The sequence below is a fragment of the Callospermophilus lateralis genome, chromosome 18 (genome assembly GCF_048772815.1).
Source record: "Callospermophilus lateralis isolate mCalLat2 chromosome 18, mCalLat2.hap1, whole genome shotgun sequence".
NCBI classification, from domain to species: Eukaryota; Metazoa; Chordata; class Mammalia; order Rodentia; family Sciuridae; genus Callospermophilus; species Callospermophilus lateralis.
The window spans coordinates 7,522,887-7,531,023 of record NC_135322.1 but is presented as its reverse complement, the minus strand read 5'-3'; the positions used below and the strand labels follow the sequence as shown (position 1 = coordinate 7,531,023).

Sequence of the window (8,137 nt, the reverse complement as noted above, 5' to 3'; positions counted from 1 at the left end):
GGAGTTGGTATGTGTCACGGGAGGTCCCGTTTCCACCAGGAACTCCTGGCAAGTCCCCTTTGGAGATCGCAACTCCAAAAAAGTACTTCCTAGGGCTTTCTTTGGCCCCGCCCAGAATCTCAACTCTGCTTCTGATTGGGCGGCAACAAAGGGAGACCCGCCTACTTCTCCATGACGTCACAGGGCGTGACCTTTACCTAGACCTTTATTCCAGCATGCACCCTAGGGAAGTGCATCTGCAGGCTCTGGCTTTCAGAGCCCAGGACCAGGCTTCTGGCCTTCAGTGTCCTCCCTTCCTTTGTCCTGGGGACCCGGATTCCGGCTTGGTGCCGCTGACAGCCTCAGATGTGGGGAACCGGCCATTTCTAGCCTAGGACTAGCACTGCGGGAAAGCCCTGGGGTCTTTTTCTCTTCTGTGACTGGCGCCCCCAGGTTTATGGGAATTGAAGTCATGATGATACTCTTTGCTCACTCAAATTCCATCTTCTCTGGGGAATGAAAACCCAGATCTCAATGGCGTGGAAGATCTGAGGCCCACTAATGAGGGTGCTAGAGTAAAATATGGAAGCTCCTGCCCTTGGGTTCCCCAAAGGCTCTGTCACATGTCTGCATGATTCAGAGCACCAGAAACACAGGAACAACTCACACAATTTCAGTAGCGAACAGATGCTTGTTTTGTGTGAAAATAGACCAGTGTCACGTTCCTCATGATTAAAACACTCAGGGTCACTCCAGGTGAAGTGGGCTCCAGGAAATAACCACACAAGAGACAGAGATACCTTTTTCTTTGGGGTCCTTTGATGGCTCCTCTGACCTTAAGGGTCCACAGAAAGAGAGAGCAGGTGCGTGCTGAACCCTTTTATTCAGGAGAAGCCATTCAAATGAGGCAAGGGGTCAAGTTTAGAGGGTTGAGTCTAGCTTCCTGATGTCTGCTGTCAGCAGGTGACTGACATCTAGAAGGCCACACCCAAGGGCAGAGCAAGAGAAGGGGACACACAGAGGGCGTTTCCATGGAACAGTCTATCCCAAACAGGGCAAAGGGATAGTATTACAAAGGTATAGGTAAGACATGCCTTCTACTTCCTGGGCTGGGACAACGCCCAAGTCACCACAAAATGTAGTGGTTGGTCAGAGCCTCTTGCTTCAGGATGGAAGGTGTGGGTCATTCAGAGTGGCTCCCCGCAGAGGAGGTAACCCCTCCCCACCACACATGCACTATAATTGTAACAAGTAAGCATCTCCGGGGACTCCCCACCCCCCCCCACCCCCCTGCACGCACACACCTTAATCAAGCTTCCCTTATCAGAAAGGTTTTCACAAAGAGCGTCAACAGGAATTCATAGGAGTTATGTAGTGAGATCAACATAGTTTGAGGCTTCCTCTTATAATAATGGCAGGTTTGCAGACAAAATTTGTGAAACTTCTGTCAAGCCTAAGAATATGGGACAAAGAGTAACTGCTATATGACAGTGGTTACTGTCACGTAACCACTCCACTGAGGACAAATCTAAAAGAATTTCCAGACTCGTGATCCAAAGATTTTTAGGCATTAGCCCCTCTGGACAGTTGCAGGCTAAACAAACCTCCTTCCCGAAAATTCCTCCGGTGTCTAGCCTCATCTGTCCTACATCATGAGTAGGCAGCATGCCTCAGAATATCCTGAGTATTGAAACTCTCTGAGCTTCCATCTTTCCTACACACACACACACACACACATACACACACACACTCTGCCAAGAAGCCGCAGAGACAAGGGTTGGGAATGTAGACTTTTAATTCATACCTTCAACTCTATCATCTGTGGCAACTACATGGTAATGGTACCCTTGAAAATCCCTGAGAAGGGGGCTGAGGCTGTGGCTCAGTGGTAGGGAACGTGTTTTGGAATGTGTGAGGCACTGGGTTCAATCCTCAGTACCACATATAAATAAATAAATAAAGGTCCATTGACCACTAAAAAAATACTAAAAAAAAAAAAAAGAAAAAAGAAAATCCCTGAGAAGACAAGAGCCTGGACTTTTTGGATAGGGATGTGATTAGATATGGCTGTATCTGAAGAACTCTTTTTTCCATCCAAAAAGCAGCTCCTGAAATCTGATTCGAAAGACTCATACCCTCTGGCCAGACCCTGTGCTCCTGGTTAGGTAGAACATGAATTCAGGGGTCTCTGTATCTTCAGATCCTTTCATCCCAGACCTACTCAAAGCCAGATTTAGTGCTTCTGTGAGTTCAGGGACACATCCTGATTCACGAGAAGCACAAAATCTTTGGCTTTCTGAAGACTTGATGGATTCCAGAAATCAGGCCTCAGACACTCAGAATGCAGCTAGAAAAGAGGATACTTCCTTTATCTTAATTCCAGAGACAGTAGATGCAGATCTTGTATTTGGAAGATTAGAAGTCTCCCTGGATTGCTGGAAGAATCTGCCACAGAAGTTGCTGCTGCATTCTCCGATAGCTATTCCTCTTCTGTCTCCCATGTTTTCGTCTCTGCTACAGGGGAAAAAAAAAATCCTTTGTGACTTTCATTGAGGTCCAAGGTGGTGCCCAGATTTGGCTCATAACTGCCCCAGCATTTTCAGAGCCTGTGAACAGAGGAAGAGGCTGGTTCTCACCTAGCACGAGCCAACCCTAGGGTTCAGCTGAGCTCAATCCCTAGTAAGTACATACTCCAAACAGAAGCTCGCTCACTCGAGGCAGTCGCCACACCTTGATCTTTCTGGTTGTTGAGCTATGACAGTCCCTTCATCATATCCTTTGCTAGAATTAAATAGAATTCTACAATGTTGTCCCCTAGTCCCTGCAGGGTTCTTCAAAAGCATTAGATCTGGCCCTCTCTTAGAACAACCCCCAGTAGGAATTAGTCCAGGAACCCTGAAGGAGAGCTAATGAGGGCCTGCTCTAGTTTTCGGCGGACACAACATCTTTGTTTGTACGTGGTGCTGAGGATCGAACCTGGGCCGCACACATGCCAGGCAAGCGCGCTACCGCTTGAGCCACATCGCCAGCCCGAGGGCCTGCTCTAGATCAACCATGAGGTCCTTCAGTCTTCTGAACACCAGGGCAGAAGTAACACCTCTGCTAGAAAAGACCAGCCTAGTGGACTCTAGAAGGCAGGGTTCCCTGTTCTCAGGGGCTGCCACGCAGAAATACTATGGAAATGATGATCAGGTGGGCACCATGGCTTCTGGAGCCACCACAAGCTTCACTGGGCATTTTCAGCCATCAGAAAAGATGTTCTGCTGGTTGTAGGTGTTCAGGCAGCTCCAGGAAGCCCCTCCCCTACTTCTTTCCACCTCTGGCCAACTAGAATCTCTCTGGCCATGGGCACCACCTGCTCTGGGACCACCCCTGACTTCTCCAGAAGCTGCCAGGCCTCTGGAGACACGTCTGTCGGACTCTAGCCTGATGAGACCAGTCCCAAAAGTCTCCCTGGCTTCCAAGGCCTAGCCCTGTCTGCACTGGAGACAAGTCTGCATTAATGCCCACCCCTTCGGGCAGGAAGGCGGCCTCAGGCTTGAAGACCTTCAGGAACTCTGAGTCTGGCAGGGTAAAGTTGGCAAGGTAGACATGTCTCCACCAGCCAGGTAGGCAGCCCAGAAGCCAAAGGTGCCAACGGTCATGATAGTGTGGTTGCACTGAGTGAGCAGGGCCAAGTCCTTCCCTGGAGAGCCACATCACCCCGAGAGATGTCAGTGTTTTCCCAGGACCACTTCATGCCATTGCTGCTGACCACAGGGATGGGGCCTTCATGCTGTGCCCCAAACCAGTCCATAGCCTGCTGGAGGTAGGTGCAGTCACCCACCAAACCCTCTCAGCACTGGGCCAGCATCTGCAGATGTCTTCATGGCAGATGACACCCATTAATGTGTGAAGCTGGGCTCCAGTGAGGTGTAGGCAGAGCTGGCCCAAAGTGCTGTCCCCATACTGGAGGTAGTCATGAGGGGGAATTCCCTGCATATCCATTCCTGCAGATGCTGGAAGAAAATCCAACAGCTAGGGAAACCAGAAATGTGTGGAGTAGCTTCTCTCATAACGCTCAGCCCAAGAAATTGGTGCTTCCAAGAACATTCCTCCCCATACTAAAATATTTACTAAAATATCAATATATACATATTTATCTACATATTTTCATCTACATATTTATATATTCATAAGCAAATTAGTAAAGAATACTGCAGTGTCTTTGCTGTGACACAGGACACATTGAGTCTTTGTATACTTGTGGCCATTTATATAAGAGAACAAATATGTAAAGAGGTCAATATTAGTTTAGGAACTTCCTGGCATAAGAAGTAATAGAAGCAGTAGAAGAATACCAGTCACATATTAGAAAAGGCAGCATTCTTCAATGTCTTCTCCAAGTTCATTCTTTGTAGATTGAACTGAAATGTTCTAGAATGCGAACTCATCAGATGTAGGATACAGGATTAACTCCTGAGTGTAGGTGGAGTATACATGGTTTTCCTCACCTCACAAGGTCAGATCATGGGGATCTATTCCCCTTGTGGGGTAAAGTATTGCCATCTATCCTAGCTGGCAACCTAGTGCTGGGTTCACAAAATCTGACTATTCCAATAACTTAAGAAAATGACAAAGAAAGCACAAAAACACACAGAAGTATCTTCTCAATAATCCAGGGAAAACTCTGCAAAGTTAAGGGTCCATTGGAAAGAGAGCAAGCTACTGGAATTCTTTATTCTTATATAGGGGACACACAAGGGGAGGTTCTATGGAATATTCTATCCCAAAAAGGGCAAAGGGGTAGGATTACAAAGGAACAGGTGAGTGTAGCTCAACCTCACCGGGTGACGCCTACTCCTGGAGCCAGCCTCATATCAGAGTGGAGGTAAAGCCCAAGTTACTGCGGGAGTGCAATAATTGATCAGTGCCTTGGAGCATCAAGACTTAAAGGCATGTTCATCCAGAGCAGCTCCCGACAGTGAAGGAATCAGGGACCTACTCCCCTCACGGGATGGAAGATACAGGTTCTAATTCCCTTGTTGGGTGCAGGATACACTGCCTACAAAATGAAGTGTTACTCCCATATCCCTGAGAGCTGGATCCAGGACAGCTTCCATGGGGAGAACCACCTTCCCTAATCCACATTAAAGGAGAGCTGTTGTGAAATTCCAAGTCCTTCATCCATATGTACCAATGCCATTTGCTCATCTGACGTTATAACAGATGACTCAGCTGTAACTAGGTAATAGATCACCTAAAGCTAGCTAATGCTGAAAGATATCTTTAGGATAAATACAACTAATCTACTACTATTAAATGAAAGCTATGATATTTTGATAGACTCTTTACTGAATACAAAGTGTTGATTATTACACTTTCACTAATACAAAGCGCAAATGTAAAATATACTTGAATAAATACAGAGGCTTCTGCTTATCTGTGTTTTATTTTTTTTAAATATTTTTCAAGTTGTTGATGGACTTTTAGTTTATTTATTCATTTATATGTGGTGCTGAGAATTGAACTCATTGCCTCACACATGCCAGTCAAGTGCTCTACCACTGAGCCACAACCCCAACTCTTATCTGTGTTTTCTAAATGCTAAAGTGGGAACAGCTTTAAGCTATTCAAGTATATATTCATCTACAATAATATTTATACTCAAAAATAATGCAGACAGTCCCTGCAGTAATGGATTGTCCCCTTACCCATATCCTCAACGAATGAACCTCTCAAAGGAAATTACCATTTCCATATCTCAGACCCTTGTTCATTATTCTAATAATGGAATATTCCAATAATAATGGAATAATATTAAGTGATGAAGCCTTAAATATGTTTTCCTTCAACTAATATTCTCTTATCCCAAAGGAATATGATCTTTTAAAAAAAAAACCCTTAAACAAAGGTTCTGCCATTATCTACGCCCCATGAAGGTGCATTTCCTAGGTGACCCCTTTCTACAACATATTCTCTTGGTTATTCCCATCCCTTAACGAGGAAACTTACTCCAAAAATGAACTCCTCTATGGCCCCCACTCACGTATAGTAGGACTCCAAAGACTCACCCAGAACATCAACAGAGACCTTATTAAAAATATCCTTTCATCTCCATTCTGTAAAAGTGCAAGCAGTGTGCCCCTTTCTAAAATAAACTTAAGACTGTATGCATGTATGAATATGTAACAACGAATCCCATCCATATGTACAACTATAATGGACCAATGAAAACTGAAAATAAATTAAAATTAAAAAAAACATCAATTAGGGGGTTCAGGTTATGGCTCAGTGGTAGACTAGCATGTGTGATCCTCAGCACCAAATAAAAATAAACAAATAGGGCTGGGGATGTGGCTCAAGTGGTAGCGCGCTCACCTGGCATGCACGGGGCGCTGGGTTCAATCCTCAGCACCACATAAAAATAAAATAAAGATGTTGTGTCCACTGAAAACTAAAAAATAAATATTAAAAAATTCTCACTCTCTCTCTCTTTAAAAAAATAAACAAATAAAATAAATTTATTGTGTCCATGTAGAACTAAAAAAAAATTAAAAATACATATAAAATAAGCTTAACACTCAAGTTCTCCCATTGTCACCCAAATGTGTAAATGCACAGAAGTGCCAGCACCCCCTGCCTGCATCCACAGTGGTCAAACGTCCCAGTGAAAACCATCACCTTTTACAAATGGGTTCATCCACTCCCCCACCAAAGAAATACAGGCTTTTCTAGATCAAGACCCCAGACACCAGTCAAGGACATCCCTGCCCCAGCACATGCGCTCTCCTGTCGCCCTCCCTCAAGAAATGATGTCTGCAGGGGGTCTCCTTCCTGCAGTGGACTCTCCTTTGAAAAGACACAGTTTGCCCTCAACTTTCAGTGACAGGACCATGCCCTGTTTGTGCCTCCAGTGTAATCTTGTCAGCCATCTCCCCTCTGCCTCCTCCACATTCACACTCTGCAACCTGGCTGTGCTCTTGCCTACCAGAGGACCTGAGGCTACCTCAACCAGAGGAATTCTGAGAACTACAGGTTTATCACTCTCCAATGACAAGGGGGACATAGGGCTCTGGGTGGTTGGGGAGGCGATGCTCACCTGGGCATCCTGATAGAGCTGGGGCAGTAGAAAGTAGGGGCGATTGCTGGGGACCTGGATGAGGCACTGAGTCAACTAATCTAATCCCTTGGGACTGCAGGTACTATTTGGGCATCAGCTGCCCCTGGGGGCACGGTAAGGTCCTGCTGCTTGTGTACCTGCTGCCGCCTGCTCCGACCCTGAAGGCCTACTCCAACAAGCTGTACCATAAGGAAAAGTTTTCCTAACTCTCCTTGAAGGAGACACAATAAGGGCCCCTGATCCTGACCCAGGACTAGTAGAACTGCCCAGTACTGCCCCTGGGCCCGGTTCTTCTGTGGTCACCATTAGGATGGGGTACGTAGGGGAGGGAGAGGCTGAGACTACAAGACCTGAGCATCCTGTCCCTCAGTGAACATGGCTGCACGCCTGCCAGGATCCCTATGGCACATGCTATTTTACCCTTGAGGTTGTCTGCTGCTTCAGGCCCCATGTAACAAAACCGTCCTTGACTTCTACCTCTAGTCCCTTCCTTTCCCCTGTGCCCATACTGGCAGCCAACCCAGCCTAAGGCCACCTAATCCAAGGCCCGCCCCCCAAAACATAGGTTCCTGTCCCTCCTAGGCTCTGCCCACATAGGCCCTGATCCTCAAGAACCGCCTCAGCCTAGTTCCCAGAGCTGTCTCCTGCCACACAGACCCACAAGCAGGTGCCACCACACCTCACCAGGCCCAACACCTCAGACTCAGGTCTACTCAGTTCCTCAGACTCCACCCTGGCCCCGCAGGCCCACCCACGGCTCTGCACAGCCTCCAGGACATTGTCCTGGCCTGTTCCTCATCTCCTAGTTCTCTCCAACTTCGATTTTCCCCCTAACACTGGCCGAATCCCTGGGAATTCGCGAGGCTCTGGCGCTTCCCACAGGCTGCTGAGCTGCCAGAACCCACCGACACCCCGCTGGGGAGCTACCACTACTTTGGCCACCTACACATTCAGCCTCCTGCAAGGCAGCCTGGAATGCCTCCTAAAGGCCCTGATTCCATCCAGAGACACTCTGGGACACCTCCAACCACTGCCACCAACCGGGCCACGCCCCAC

General features: G+C 47.1%; 1 pseudogene; it reads right to left on the bottom strand.

The window, feature by feature from the left end:
* Window positions 1-3,400: 3,400 nt before the first annotated feature.
* Window positions 3,401-4,034, bottom strand: LOC143384313 (galactoside alpha-(1,2)-fucosyltransferase 1-like; annotated as a pseudogene).
* Between the last annotated feature and the right edge of the window lie 4,103 nt (window positions 4,035-8,137).